At 46.5% G+C, this 16,637-nt stretch overlaps 1 pseudogene across 1 annotated transcript; it reads left to right on the top strand.

The window, feature by feature from the left end:
- Nucleotides 1-292: 292 nt before the first annotated feature.
- Nucleotides 293-15,010, top strand: LOC123427178 (annotated as a pseudogene). The gene is made up of 18 exons (XR_006622371.1): nucleotides 293-598; nucleotides 681-1,072; nucleotides 1,867-1,938; nucleotides 2,099-2,164; nucleotides 2,265-2,321; nucleotides 2,414-2,481; nucleotides 2,562-2,643; nucleotides 3,086-3,141; nucleotides 3,234-3,536; nucleotides 3,622-3,708; nucleotides 3,781-3,954; nucleotides 4,057-4,178; nucleotides 4,262-4,425; nucleotides 13,690-13,811; nucleotides 13,928-14,049; nucleotides 14,154-14,302; nucleotides 14,387-14,525; nucleotides 14,704-15,010. The product of XR_006622371.1 is annotated as a glyoxysomal fatty acid beta-oxidation multifunctional protein MFP-a-like (transcript).
- Nucleotides 15,011-16,637: the final 1,627 nt, after the last annotated feature.

The raw sequence follows: 16,637 nt of genomic DNA, 5'->3' as shown, positions 1-16,637 counted from the left end.
ACTTGCATTTCGATGAGTATGACAACCGGCAGGAGCCATAGGAGTTGTCTTAATTATTGTATGAGATGCAACGCCATGTTGATTACTTTACTTTATCGCTAACGGTTAGCTATCTCTACTATTAAAGCAGGATGTGCCGTCGTGATGGTTCGACCTCCTGGCTCGATCCCCACCCCTCGTACGACATGCGCCACATCGTTCCACCCCCACCCCCAAGTACGACATGGCCCAAAAAACAGCCCGCAATTCCATCCTCCACGCACGTCTCCCCCTTCCCAACTACCAAGTCCCCCCACCCCCCGGCAGACACCACTGGTTCCCCCTCCAACACCGCCTCCCTCGTCTCCGGCGACGGCGTTGGCCCCCACCCCGATGGATCAGCCCAACCCCAAGGCCCCCACGACTCCACCTCCTCTGCCCCCGCCGTCGTCTCAATCCCCAACCACGGAGGAGAAGCCCGCTGCACCCGCCCTCGCAGCCCCCGACGCGGCGCCGCCGCGCCCGGAGAAAAAGCGGAAGCGCAAGAGCAAGAGCAAGGCCAACACGAAGAAGATCAAGAGGAAGAAGAAGCGCGCCGACGGGGCCGCCTCCGCACCCCGTGAGGCTTCGGTTCCTTCTTGCTTGGTGCTTTGAGCTGCTGTGTTGGTGGTTTGATTTCCGCTGGATTTGTTGTTCTTCAGATGTTGTGGAGGGGTTCAGCATGTTCAAGGGGGCGGAGGCGAAGGAGGCGGTTGAGGAGCTTGTGGAGGTGGTGGTTAGGGAGGGCGAGGACGAGGCCGTCGTGAGGCGTCAGAAGGAGGCAGCAGCGCAACAGCCTCTGCATCTACGGCATCCGCTATAAATGAATTTCGTTTGGAGGATACTCTAGCAGATTAAATCCTGCAAGCTCCCAACTCCCCCAAGCAACCTCGGCTCAGCGAGACCTGCAAGAAACAAACACCGGGCGGCGGCAGGCAGGCGATCTTGGGAAGCGCGATGGCGGCCAAGGGGACGACCGAGATGGAGGTGGGCGGCGACGGCGTCGCCGTCATCACCATCTGCAACCCGCCAGTCAACTCCCTCTCCATCGATGGTAATAGTACCGTACCGGTAGCACCCATCCTCGTCTTCGATCCCATCCCAATCTGTTGCTCTGTCTGTTTTATCTTCTCTTTTCTGTTGAATTCTCCTTTGTGTTCGATGGGGGGAGCGTGATTCGCTGCCAAGAACTGTGTCGCTAGGCTTAATTTTGCCTCCGTGATTCAAGATTGGGGGCCCTGTGTGTTGATGGGGCAACTTTCCGATGGAGGCGCACACGCACAGCCACAGACACAGGTAATCAACGCCGGCCGGCGAGATTCCAGGTCGAAGAGAGAGACACACACACACACATACATACACAGCCAAGACAAGGATTTGCTCCTTCAACATTGGGGATTTTTTTTCTCCCAGCTCACTCTGCTTTGCTGGGTAGAGGAACTTAGTAGCAGCTTAGCGCTTTACAGAATCAGAAATTTAGTTGCGCGCGTGTGTGCGTTGCTTTTTGCATGATCTAACTGCCGCTTATAGTCAAAACTGTTTTTGTCACCTGCTAGGCTGCTGGTACAACAACTATGCAATGGGTAACAATTCAAATTGACTGTTTCGCCAATCCTTTGAAGCAAAATCACATGACATTTTACAAACCATCTGTCGCTGATGGCCATAGGTTTATGCACCGAACAATTGGCCGACATTAGCGCAAGTTGTTCTCCTCCTAACATAAGCATTCGTAGGATAGTTAGCTGGAATGTAATTAGAAGTTATTGCCTCTGAAGATTATATAAAATATTATTCACAAATATTTTGGTGATGTTAGTTTTCACCATGACTTCTTCTTTCTTTTAGTACTGCTAAGCTTAAAGCAAAGCTATGAAGAAGCTCTTCAGAGGAAGGATGTCAAAGCTATTGTTGTTACAGGTATTTGCTAGTTCTTTTTTCTAGGCAACTGAGGGCGCAGCCTGACCCACCTTCTCCATGCCCGGGCGCGCTAGCTGTCCCCTTGTCTGTGCATTTGAAGAACCAAACACTATTTCTTTCAGTGAGGAAACCTTTTCTTGTTATTTCAAACCTTTCGCAGGGAAAGGAGGAAAATTTTCTGGAGGATTCGATATTAGTTCCTTTGGTGATCTTCACAGCGGAAAAAGTATTTTATACTCGTCTCATAGTGCTATTCTTGTCGTTTCATTGTTGTTTGAATATTAATTCTATAAATCTCATCATTGTTATACATTTGTTTCTAACAGTTGAGCAGCCAAAGGTTGGTTACGTATCAATTGACATTCTCACTGAACTTCTGGAAGGTATATGATCAGTCTGCCTTGTCTCTTGATTCGTTAGTGTACAGAGGTAGTAATTTCTGTTGAGTATCTCCCGTACTTATTGTGTTAAACAGGAGCAACAAAGCCATCAGTGGCTGCAATTGATGGTCTTTGTCTTGGCGGAGGATTAGAAGTTTCCATGGTACTTTTCTTCTTTATCCTTCCCACATCAGTTGAATCAAGAGGTTTTATCTTACATGATTTTTTTCTGTGTTATATTAGGCATGCCATGCACGTATTTCAACTCCCACTACTCAATTAGGCCTTGCAGAACTTCAACTTGGGATAATTCCAGGATTTGGAGGTAAAATTATATCTTTTAATATCTCATTTATGTTACATTTTCTTTGTAGCAGCCAGAAACAATTCATTATTTGAATCCTTATATACATAAAGTGAAGTGGCTCTTAAACCATGCACTTTCCTGTTAGTTTTGTACTTTAGCACAGAAACTGCTTAATGTAATGTTTGTGGTTTTTTAAACACCCAGAAATATATTAGGGCTCATCACTTGTCAACTTCTTGTGTCAAACTAGCTTGCAGGCTCTATGCACAGTAAAACAACCATACTTCTCATAATACCAGATGGGTACTGCATCCGCATCATGGATGTTTTGTTTGTCGTCCCTAATTTATTTAAATATGAATGATATGGACTCCACTGTTGCTTTGTATCTTTTCTGTCATATGCTTACCCCCAATATGAACTAGATTTTCAATGTGATGCCCATATGCATAATTTATAGGAACGCAGCGACTCCCACGTCTTGTTGGACTGGCAAAGTCACTTGAAATGATGTTAGTAAATACTGCTTTGGAGCATGTTTTCTTTTCTGTGACTTAACTGGTTTAAATTCAACCACTTCACCTAACTAAACAACCCATTTGCATCAGCTATCCAAGCCAATTAAGGGCGAAGAGGCACACCAACTGGGTCTTGTTGATGCCTTGGTTTCTCCTAATTATTTGGTGAATAGTGCTCGTCGTTTGGCTTTGGATATCTGTGAGCTCAGAAAGCCATGGATCAAAAGCCTTTACTAGACCGACAAAGTGGAACCCCTTGGTGAGGCTAGGGAGATTCTCAAGTTTGCAAGGGCTCAAGCTCGAAAGAAGGCTGCAAATCTTGAACACCCACTTATTTGTATCGATGTCATTGAAGAAGGTATAGTTTCAGGACCTCGAGCTGGGCTCTGGAAGGTACTTGATGCTATTACTGCTACTTTGTTTAATTTTCCTGTTATGAATACATAATTTTGGATTCACTTCTCTAATGTACATGCAGGAAGGAAACGCATTCCAAGGCCTTCTTTTCTCAGATACATGTAAAAGCTTACTTCATGTATTCTTCTCTCAGCGTGCAACATCAAAGGTATGAAGGACATTTTTTCTAATTGTTACTATCAAATTACACCATGTCTTAATCCTCTAAAATATGCAACAGGTTCCTGGTGCTACAGACTTGGGTTTGATGCCTAGAAAAATAATGAAAGTCGCCATTCTAGGTGGTGGGTTATGGGTTCTGGAATTGCTACCGCAATGATACTGAGTAACTATCTTGTGCTGCTGAAAGAAGTAGATGAGAAATTTCTGAATGCTGGAATTGACAGGATCAAAGGTACTACAAATAGGATTCAGCCTCTGCATATCTTACTTTTTCTGGGAATCTCTTACGCTGCATCTTTGTAAAAAAAATTATTTCACTGGTTCGCTCCACCAGCCAATTTGCAGAGTCGTGTGAGGAAAGGAAAAATGACAGAGGAGAGATACGAGAAGGCTTTGTCTCTTCTCAATGGTTCCCTTGGTTATGAAAAGTTCAAAGAAGTGGACTTAGTTATCGAGGCAAGTCCTAAACCTTATTAATGACGTGGAATTAATTACACTTAGCTATGTATGCTTAACTCTGTTATTTCACACAATTGTAGGCGGTTATTGAGAATGTGAAGTTGAAGCAGCAAATATTTGCGAACTTGGAGAAGTACTGCCCTTCCCATTGCATCCTTGCTACCAACACATCTACAATTGATCTTAATCTAATTGGAGAGGAAACAAAGTCCCAAGACCGTATTGTTGGTGCACACTTCTTTAGGTAATGCAGCGTATATTTATTGATGTACAGTAATTCTGGATGTACATCCATTAATTGATTGCACTACGTATGCAGTCCTACGCATGTGATGCCACTCCTGGAAATAGTTCGTACCCAGCACACTTCAGCACAGCACAGGTTGTTGTTGACTTGCTGGATGTCGGGAAGAGGATCAAGAAGACACCAATAGTGGTTGGGAATTGCACTGGTTTCGCAGTCAACAGGATGTTCTTTCCTTACACCCAGTTAGCACTCCTGTTGGTTGATTATGGTATGGACGTTTACAAGATTGATCGTGCATGTACCAAATTTGGAATGCCTTGTTGGGTAACGTAGCATAAATTCAAAAAAATTCCTACGCATGTTCAGATCTTCCTATGGAGAGACCAGCAACAAGAGAGGGGTAAGAGCATCTTCGTACATTTGAAGATCGCTAAGCGGAAGCGTTGCTAGAACGCGGTTGATGGAGTCGTACTTGCAGCGATTCCGATCTAGTGCCGAACAACGGCACCTCCGCGTTCAACACACGTGCAGCCCGGTGACGTCTCCCGCACCTTAATCCAGCAAGGAGGAGGGAGAGGTTGGGGAAGAAGACCAGCAACACGACGGCGTGGTGTTGGTGGAGAGACGAGGTCTCCCGGCAGGGCTTCGCCAAGCGCCGGCAGAGAGGAGGAGGAAGAAGTGCACGGCTGCGCCGAGGGAGAGGGAAAACCGTGTCCTCCAAAGGCCAAAAGTGCCTACTATATATAGGGAAGGGGAGAGGGGGTGCCACCCCTAGGGTTCCCACCCTAGGGGGTGCGGCAGCCCTCCCAGATGGGGTGTGTGGCGGCCAGGGCAAGGAGGAGGGGTGGCGCACCCCTCTGGTGGGCCTAAGGCCCACCTAAGTTAGGGTTCCCCCCCTTCCCCTTTTTTCTCGTGCACATGGGCTGGGTGGGGGGCGCACCAGCCCACTTAGGGGCTGGTTCCCTTCCCCACTTAGCCCATCTAGCCTCCCGGGGTCGTCACCCCCCTTTGGTGGTCCCCCGGGACCACCTCCGGTGGTCCCGGTGGTCCCGGTACGTTACCGGTGATGCCCGAAACACTTCCGGTGTCCGAAACCATCCGTCCTATATATCAATCTTTACCTCCGGACCATTCTGGAGCTCCTCATGACGTCCGGGATCTCATCCGGGACTCCGAACAACTTTCGATAACCTCGTACAATAATTCCCTATAACCCTAGCGTCATCGAACCTTAAGTGTGTAGACCCTACGGGTTCGGGAGACAGGCAGACATGACCGAGACACCTCTCTGGTCAATAACCATCAGCGGGGTCTGGATACCCATGGTGGCTCCCACTAGCTCCACGATGATCTCATCGGATGAACCACGATGTCAAGGATTCAATCAATCCCGTATACGATTCCCTTTGTCTGTCGGTATAGAACTTGCCCGAGATTCGATCGTCGGTATACCTATACCTTGTTCAATCTCGTTACCGGTAAGTCTCTTTGCTCGTTCCGTAGCACGTCATCGTGTGACTAACTCCTTAGTCACATTGAGCTCATGATGATGTTCTACCGAGTGGGCCCAGAGATACCTCTCCGTCACACGGAGTGACAAATCCCGATCTCGATTCGTGCCAACCCAACAGACACTTTCGGAGGTACCCGTAGTGCACCTTTATAGTCACCCAGTTACGTTGTGACGTTTGATACACCCAAAGCACTCCTACGGTATCCGGGAGTTGCACAATCTCACGGTCGAAGGAAAAGATACTTGACATTAGAAAAACATTAGCATACGAACAATACGATCTAGTGCTAGGCTTAGGATTGGGTCTTGTCCACCACATCATTCTCCCAATGATGTGATCCCGTTATCAATGACATCCAATGTCCATGATCAGGAAACCATGATCATCTATTGACTAACGAGCTAGCCAACTAGAGGCTTGCTAGGGACACATTGTGATCTATTCATTCACACATGTATTACTGTTCCCTGTTAATACAATTATAGCATGAACGATAGACGATTATCATGAACAAGGAAATATGATAATAACCATTTTATTATTGCCTCTAGGGCATATTTCCAACAGTGTCCCACTTGCACTAGAGTCAATAATCTAGTTACATTGTGATGTAGCGAACAGCCATAGCATTATGGTGTTGATCATGTTTTGCTCGTGGAAGAGGTTTAGTCAACGGGTCTGCAATATTCAGATCCGTGTGTACTTTACAAATATCTATCACTCCACTCTGGACATGGTCCTGGATGGAGTTGTAGCGGTGCTTGATGTGCTTCGTCTTCCGGTGAAACCTGGGCTCCTTGGCTATGGAAATGGCTCCAGTGTTATCACAGAAGAGTGTCATAGGACCCGACGCGCTTGGAACCACTCCAAGGTCGGTGATGAGCTCCTTCATCCAAATTCCTTCATGAGCCGCTTCTGAAGCAGCTATGTACTCCGCTTCACATGTAGATGCTGCCACGACTTCTTGCTTGCTGCTGCACCAGCTCACTGCCCCACCATTCAACACATATATGTATCCGGTTTGTGACTTAGAGTCATCCGGATCTGTGTCGAAGCTAGCGTCGACGTAACCCTTTACGACGAGCTCTTCGTCACCTCCATAAACGAGAAACATTTCCTTAGTCCTTTTCAGGTACTTAAAGATATTCTTGACCGCTGTCCAGTGTTCCGCACCGGGATTACTTTGGTACCTCCCTACCAAGCTTATCGCAAGGTTTATATCAGGTCTGGTACACAGCATGGCATACATTAGAGAGCCCACGGCTGAAGCGTAGGGGACAGAACTCATCTTCTCTCTATCTGCTGCCGTGGTCGGCGACTGAGTCTTACTCAATCTCATACCTTGCAAAACTAGCAAGAACCCTTTCTTTGAGTTTTCCATATTGAACTTCTTCAGTATCTTGTCAAGGTATGTACTTTGCGAAAGACCTATGAGGCGTCTCGATCTATCTCTATAGATCTTGATGCCTAATATGTATGCAGCTTCTCCAAGGTCCTTCATTGAAAAACTCTTGTTCAAATAGGCCTTTATGCTCTCCAACATCTCTATATCATTCCCCATCAATAATATATCATCCACATATAGTACGAGGAAAGCTACAGAGCTCCCACTCACTTTCTTGTACAAACAGGCTTCTCCGTAAACCTGTATGAACCCAAACGCTTTAATCACCTCATTAAAGCGAATGTTCCAACTCCGAGATGCTTGCACCAGCCCATAGATGGAGCGCTGGAGCTTGCATACTTTGTTAGCACCTTTAGGATCGACAAAACCTTCTGGTTGCATCATATACAACTCTTCCTTAAGATTCCCGTTAAGGAACGCTGTTTTGACGTCCATTTGCCAAATTTCATAATCATAAAAGGCGGCAATTGCTAACATGATTCGGACTGATTTCAGCTTCGCTACGGGAGAGAAAGTCTCTTCGTAGTCAATTCCTTGAATTTGTCGAAAACCCTTTGCGACAAGTCGAGCTTTGTAAACGGTTACATTACCGTTTGCATCAGTCTTCTTCTTGAAGATCCATTTATTTTCTATGGCTCGCCGGTCATCGGGCAAGTCCACCAAAGTCCATACTTTGTTCTCATACATGGATCCTATCTCGGATTTCATGGCTTCAAGCCATTTGTTGGAATCTAGGCCCGCCATTGCTTCTTCATAGTTCGAAGGTTCACCATTGTCTAACAACATGATTTCCATCACAGGGTTGCCGTACCACTCTGGTGCGGAGCGTACCCTTGTGGACCTTCGCGGTTCAGTAGTAACTTGATCCGAAGCTTCATGATCATCATCATTAACTTCCTCTTCAGTCGGTGTAGGCACCACAGGAACAACTTCTTGCATTGCGCTACTTTCCTATTCGAGAGGGGGTGTAATTACCTCATCAAGTTTTACCTTCCTCCCACTTACTTCTTTGGAGAGAAACTCTTTCTCTAGAAAGGATCCGTTCTTGGCAACAAAGGTTTTACCTTCGGATCTAAGATAGAAGGTATACCCAATAGTTTCCTTAGGGTATCCTATGAATACGCATTTTTCCGCTTTGGGTTCGAGCTTTTCTGGTTGAAGTTTCTTCACATAAGCATCGCAGCCCCAAACTTTAAGAAACGTCAACTTAGGTTTCTTGCCAAACCATAGTTCATACGGTGTCGTCTCAACGGATTTAGACGGTGCCCTATTTAAAGTGAATGCTGCAGTTTCTAATGCGTATCCCCAAAATGATAGTGGTAAGTCGGTGAGAGACATCATAGATCGTACCATATCTAATAAAGTGCGATTACGACGTTCAGAAACTCCGTTGCGCTGCGGTGTGCCAGGCGGCGTCAGTTGTGAAACGATTCCACACTTCCTTAGGTGTGTGCCAAACTCGTGACTCAAATATTCTCCTCCACGATCGGATTGCAGACATTTAATTTTTCCGTCACGTTGATTCTCAACCTCACTCTGAAATTCCTTGAACTTTTCAAACGTCTCAGATTTGTGCTTCATCAAGTACATATACCCATACCTACTCAAGTCATCAGTGAGAGTGAGAACATAACGATAACCACCGCGAGCTTCAACGTTCATTGGACCACACACATCATTATGTATTATTTCCAATAAGTCGGTTGCTCTCTCCATTATTCCTGAGAATGGAGTCTTAGTCATCTTGCCCATGAGGCATGGTTCGCATGTGTCAAATGATTCAAAGTCAAGAGACTCTAATAGTCCATCAGTATGGAGCTTCTTCATGCGTTTAACGCCGATATGACCAAGGCGGCAGTGCCACAAGTATGTGGGACTATCATTATCAACTTTGCATCTTTTGGTACTCACACTATGAATATGTGTAACATCACGATCGAGATTCATCAAGAATAAACCATTCACTAGCGGAGCATGACCATAAAACATATCACTCATGTAAATAGAACAACCATTATTCTCTTACTTAAATGAGTAGCCGTCTCGCATTAAGCAAGACCCTGATACAATGTTCATGCTTAAAGCTGGTACTAAATAACAATTATTAAGGTTTAAAACTAATCCCGACGGTAGATGTAGAGGTAGCGTGCCGACGGCGATCACATCGACCTTTGAACCATTCCCGACGCACATCGTCACCTCGTCCTTGGCCAGTCTCCGCTTATTCCGCAGTTCCTGCTTTGAGTTGCAAATGTGAGCAACAGCACCGGTATCAAATACCCAGGAGCTACTACGAGCGCTGGTAAGGTACACATCAATAACATGTATATCACATATACCTTTAACGTTGCCGGCCTTCTTGTCCGCTAAGTATTTGGGGCAGTTCCGCTTCCAATGACCTTTTCCCTTGCAGTAGAAGCACTCAGTCTCAGGCTTGGGTCCGTTCTTTTTCTTCTTCCCGGCATCTGGCTTATCGGGCACGGCAACAACTTTGCCGTCTTTCTTGAAGTTCTTCTTACCCCTGCCTTTCTTGAAACTAGTGGTCTTGTTGACCATCAACACTTGATGCTCCTTCTTGATTTCTACTTCTGCAGACTTGAGCATCGAGTACAACTCGGGAATGGTTTTCTCCATCCCTTGCATGTTGTAGTTAAGCACAAAGCCTTTGTAGCTTGGTGGGAGGGACTGGAGGATTCTGTCAATGATAGCATCATCCGGAAGTTCGACTCCAAGTGAAGTCAGCCGACCGTGGAACCCAGACATTTTGAGTATGTGCTCACTGACAGAACTGTTCTCCTCCATCTTACAGCTGAAGAACTTGTCTGAGACTTCATATCTCTCGACACGGGCATGAGCTTGAAAAACTAGCTTCAGCTCTTGGAACATCTCATATGCCCCGTGTTGCTCAAAACGTCTTTGGAGCCCCGTTTCTAAACTGTATAACATGCCACACCTCACCAGAGAGTAGTCATCACTTCGCGCTTGCCAGACGTTTAGAATGTCCTGGGCTGCTGCGGGAGCGGGAGGGTCACCTAGCGGTGCATTAAGGACATAAGCCTTTTTACTTGCTTCAAGGATGAGCTTCAGGTTGCGAACCCAGTCCGCATAGTTGCTACCATCATCTTTCAGCTTGTTTTTCTCTAGGAATGCGTTGAAGTTGAGGTTGACGTTGGACATCTACAATATTTATAAAGACAACTTTTAGACTAAGTTCATGACAATTAAGTTCATTTAATCAAATTAAGTATGAACTCCCACTTAAATTGACATCCCTCTAGTCATCTAAGTGATACATGATCCATGTTGACTAACCCGTGTCCGATCATCACGTGAGACGGACTAGTCACCATGGTGAGCAACTTCATGCTGATCGTATTCAACCATACGACTCATGTTCGACCTTTCGGTTTCTTGTATTCGAGGTCATGTCTGTACATGCTAAGCTCGTCGAGTCAACCTAGGTGTTTCGCGTGTGTAAATCTGGCTTACACCTGTTGTATGCGAACGTTAGAATCTATCACACCCGATCATCACGTGGTGCTTCGAGACAACGAACCTTCGCAACGGTGCACACTTAGGGGAATACGTTCTCGAAATTTTAAGAGGGATCATCTTATTATGCTACCGTCGTTTTAAGCAATAAGATGTAAAGCATGATAAACATCACAATGCAATCATATAGTGACATGATATGGCCATTATCATCTTTGCTCTCTCGATCTCCATCTTCAGGCATCGCATGATCATCATTTTCACCGCGTGACACCATGATCTCCATCATCATGATCTCCATCATCGTGTCTCCGTGAAGTCGTCACGCCAACTACTACTATCACTACTACTATGGCTAACCGTTAGCAATGAAGTAAAATAGTAAGCACATGGCGTTGCATCTCATACAATAAATTAAGACAACTCCTATGGCTCCTGCCGGTTGTCATACTCATCGACATGCAAGTCGTGAAACCTATTACAATAACATGATCATCTCATACATCATACATGCAACATCACAACTTTGGCCATATCACATCACATGTCAAACCCTGCAAAAACAAGTTAGACGTCCTCTAATTGTTGTTGCAAGTTTTACGTGGCTGATTTGGGTTTCTAGCAAGAACGCCTTCTTACCTACGTGACAGCCACAACGATGATATGCCAAAGCTATTTACCCTTCATAAGGACCCTTTTCATCAAATCCAATCCGACTAGAGTAGGAGAGACAGACACCCGCTAGCCACCTTTATGCACGATGTGCATGTCTGTCGGTGGAACCAGTCTCACGTAAGCGTACGTGTAAGGTCGGTCCGGGCCGCTTCATCCCACAATACCGCCAGAAAAGAATAAGACTAGTAACGGCAAGCAAATTGACAAACCATCGCCCACAACTTTTGTGTTCTACTCGTGCATAGAATCTACGCATAGAAAACCTGGCTCGGATGCCACTTTTGGGTAACGTAGCATAAATTCAAAAAATTTCCTACGCATGTTCAGATCTTCCTTTGGAGAGACCAGCAACGAGAGAGGGGTAAGAGCATCTTCGTACCTTTGAAGATCGCTAAGCGGAAGCGTTGCTAGAACGCGGTTGATGGAGTCGTACTCGCAGCGATTCCGATCTAGTGCCGAACAACGGCACCTCCGCGTTCAACACACGTGCAGCCCGGTGACGTCTCCCGCACCTTGATCCAGCAAGGAGGAGGGAGAGGTTGGGGAAGAAGACCAGCAACACGACGGCATGGTGTTGGTGGAGAGACGAGGTCTCCCGGCAGGGCTTCGCCAAGCGCCGGCAGAGAGGAGGAGGAAGAAGTGCAGGGCTGCGCCGAGGGAGAGGAAAAACCGTGTCCTCCAAAGGCCAAAAGTGCCCACTATATATAGGGGAAGGGGAGAGGGGGTGCCACCCCTAGGGTTCCCACCCTAGGGGGTGCGGCAGCCCTCCTAGATGGGGTGTGTGGCGGCCAGGGCAAGGAGGAGGGGTGGCGCACCCCTCTGGTGGGCCTAAGGCCCACCTAAGTTAGGGTTCCCCCCTTCCCCTTTTTTCTGGCGCACATGGGCTGGGTGGGGTGCGCACCAGCCCACTTAGGGGCTGGTTCCCTTCCCCACTTAGCCCATCTAGCCTCCCGGGGTCGTCACCCCCCTTCGGTGGTCCCGGTGGTCCCGGTACGTTACCGGTGATGCCCGAAACACTTCCGGTGTCCGAAACCATCCGTCCTATATATCAATCTTTACGTCCGGACCATTCCGGAGCTCCTCATGACGTCCGGGATCTCATCCGGGACTCCGAACAACTTTCGATAACCTCGTACAACAATTCCCTATAACCCTAGCGTCATCGAACCTTAAGTGTGTAGACCCTACGGGTTCGGGAGACAGGCAGACATGACCGAGACACCTCTCTGGTCAATAACCATCAGCGGGGTCTGGATACCCATGGTGGCTCCCACTAGCTCCACGATGATCTCATCGGATGAACCATGATGTCAAGGATTCAATCAATCCCGTATACGATTCCCTTTGTCTGTCGGTATAGAACTTGCCCTAGATTCGATCGTCGGTATACCTATACCTTGTTCAATCTCGTTACCGGTAAGTCTCTTTGCTCGTTCCGTAGCACGTCATCGTGTGACTAACTCCTTAGTCACATTGAGGTCATGATGATGTTCTACCGAGTGGGCCCAGAGATACCTCTCAGTCACACGGAGTGACAAATCCCGATCTCGATTCGTGCCAACCCAACAGACACTTTCGGAGGTACCCGTAGTGCACCTTTATAGTCACCCAGTTACGTTGTGACGTTTGATACACCCAAAGCACTCGTACGGTATCCGGGAGTTGCACAATCTCACGGTCGAAGGAAAAGATACTTGACATTAGAAAAGCATTAGCATACGAACAATACGATCTAGTGCTAGGCTTAGGATTGGGTCTTGTCCACCACATCATTCTCCCAATGATGTGATCCCGTTATCAATGACATCCAATGTCCATGATCAGGAAACCATGATCATCTATTGACTAACGAGCTAGCCAACTAGAGGCTTGCTAGGGACACATTGTGATCTATTCATTCACACATGTATTACTGTTCCCTGTTAATACAATTATAGCATGAACGATAGACGATTATCATGAACAAGGAAATATGATAATAACCATTTTATTATTGCCTCTAGGGAATATTTCCAACATGCCCATGGGTCCATTCTGGTCCGATAAACAATTATGTATCGTTTTCCTGAATATATATACGCTCCTACGACATTCTCAACATTTTGTATGATAGTTTCTGAGTGATGCCAGATGGACTCAGTCTAGCTGCTAACTATTTTATGTATATATATGCAGGCTTGCAGATCTTGTTGGTTTTGGTGTTGCTGTGGCTACTGGTATGCAGTACCTTGAAAATTTTCCGGACAGAGTCTACAAGTCCATGCTAATCCCTATTATGATGGAGGACAAAAGAGCAGGTAAAATTTATCAAACAACACCAGTATATCATGCATATTTGTTCTTTGTAGTTAATGTGTGTACATTGTACTGGTTTATGAAATGTGTTACCATGATTGACCAACCATTCATGTAGGCGAAGGCAGTCGGAAGGGATTTTACAAGTACGAGGATAAGAGGAAGGCAACTCCTGATCCTAAAATTATGACGTATATTCAGAAATCTAGGAGCATGGCAGGAGTCACTCCAGACGCTGAGGTTTGGTTTGGTTCATCTTTTGATTTTTGGCTAATCTCTGATGTATTTTCTTGCAAAAGAAAGAAGCTGCTCTAGGGCTAAAACTTCCTGCATAAACATGTAAGTTGATGAAGCTAAGTGACAAGGACAAAGTTGAGATGGTGTTCTTCCCGGTCATAAACGAAGCGTGTCGTGTCCTTGATGAGGGCATTGCAGTAAAGGTGTCGGATCTTGACATCGCCTCAATCTTTGGCATGGGATTCCCACCTTATAGGTGCCTCTCACTATGAACCATACATGTCCTGTTGTAGAGATTTACTAGCAACTACTTACTTGCCTGTGGTGTAAAATATTGCAGGGGAGGGGTCATGTTGTGGGGAGATTCCATCGGCGCAAAATACATCCACGAAAAGTTACAGCAGTGAGCGAAGCGGTACGGCAGCTTCTTCGAGCCTTGCTCCTACCTCGCCGAAAGAGCGGCGAAAGGGATTCCTCTGGTGAGCACGAGTGCCATTTCGTTTCAGCTGAAAACTTTAATGCCCGTTTTCCCCACTAAAGTGTCGTAGTTTCTATTTGTTTCAGCCAGAATGAGAGCCAATTTTAGATCGCCAATTAATTCTTGTTCTGATACAGTGAAACGTGATACATTTATATAATGCTGATTTTCATGTGCAGAGTGCACCGGCAGCAAGTCAGGTCAAGGCCCGACTATAGATGGTGGTAGGTCTGGTGTTTCTGTCAGCTGAAGGAATTATGTCACCGAGTAATAATGCGCGATGAAGGTGGTGATTAGTGGAGGGAGCTGAATAATAATAACAACACGTGAGTTGTATATTAGGACGCACAGGAAAACGTAATCAATTGCGGTTGGACCCTTGAATGAGGTTTATGTAATATGTGCAATTGATTTTTACTCTTTTTTTTTGTTACACCCCGAATCCGTCCTCAAACAGTGTGAATGTCTAAACCTGAATTTCTGGAACAGAGTGTGCTCGATGTGCAGGTATGCTGAATCTGAACTACACAACCTGAACCTGAACTCCCTTTTTCTTAGTCATTCTCGCAAAGCTTTATCCATCCAGCCATGATGTTTATACAGGAACTAACGTAGGATCAGAAGTATGGCCTAAACACACATGGCGGCCAATACCAAGAGAAAGAGATTTGCGACGAGGTTGTGAGCTTCAGAATTAAAGGTTCTAATCTCATGAGTAAAGCTACATGAAGAACATAAGACCTAGCCAGTTTTCTCTTGACCTGACCTTTTTGGCCGATCAATGCAGCTCCAGTCACAAGGTGGAGCGTGATTATGAATGTGAAGCCGAAGAACATACCCCCACTGTATTTATTTACTCTACATATTAGTTTTGCCACAAGAGTTTGACCAAGTTTATAGAAACAACATGAACATTTACAATAACAAATCTAATGGTACTGATTTAACATTGTACCATGTTAATAACTTCTTCTATAAAGTCAATCAAAGTTCATAAAATTTAATTGAAGGCAAAGCTAAATAGATCTATACCTAATAATAAAGCGGCTATTGCTTCCGTCAGAAAACCCACCGCGGCATTTTTATAAAAAAGCCCCTGTATTTTTTGTTATTCAACCCGCGCTCTATCATTTGTTTGCAACGCAAAAGGAAAAAACGATTCGCTGCAAAAATTATACCCGCATGCATCGCCTCCCCCCGTCGACCCTGGGCCACCCTGGCATGTGCCCGCCGCCACACCACTCGCCGCCGCGGCCGACCTCAACCGCCACCACTGCCGATCTCCACCCACCCGCCTCCACGGCCATACCTCTCCCCGCTCACTGCCCCCGTTGCGGCTCTCGAGCGCATCACGTCGACCCTGGTCCACCCTGGCCTGTGTCCAGGCCGCTGCCACACCACTCGCCGTCGCGGCCGACCTCAACCACTACTTCTGTCGATCTCAACCCACCCGCCTCCGCGGTCGTACCTCTGCCCGCTTGCTACCCCCGCTTTGGCGCTCGAGCACAGCTTCTGATCAAATCAACGCGACAGCTACAGTGACTGGGGATGAGGCGTCTGCTCGATGCAGAACGGCGGCGGCGCGCGGATAATGCTCGGCGGAGCGAAGTACTTGTAGGTGGAGACGGGCCTCCATGGCTCACACGGGGAACTCCGAGGTTATGGAGCGGCAACGACGACTCCTTATGGCCAGATAGAGGCGCCTAACCCTTGCTCCCCTCATCATATCCCCTCCTCCAGCAGGAACTCATCATCTGATGAGATCCCCTCCCCATGCCTCCAACCGTGTGCCAACCGTGTGGTACTTTTTTCTTCCGTTGCAACGCTCGGGCTTTTGCTAGTAGTAGTAGAAGTAATAATTGGCGTGACGACTTCACGAAGACACGATGATGGAGGTCATGGTGTCATGCCGGTGATGATGATGATCATGGTGCCCCAAGGATGGTAATCAAAGGAGCAAGATGATATTGCCCATATCATGTCACTATATGATTGCATGTGATGTTTATCATGTTTTACATCTTATTTCTTAGAACGACAGTAGCAAAGATAAGATGATCCCTCATAAAAATTTGAGATATGTTTTACATCTTAGGGCTAGTCGACGTGGATC

The sequence above is a fragment of the Hordeum vulgare genome, chromosome 1H, assembly GCF_904849725.1.
Source record: "Hordeum vulgare subsp. vulgare chromosome 1H, MorexV3_pseudomolecules_assembly, whole genome shotgun sequence".
Taxonomy (NCBI): Eukaryota; Viridiplantae; Streptophyta; class Magnoliopsida; order Poales; family Poaceae; genus Hordeum; species Hordeum vulgare.
This window is presented reverse-complemented; position numbering and strand designations above follow the sequence as displayed.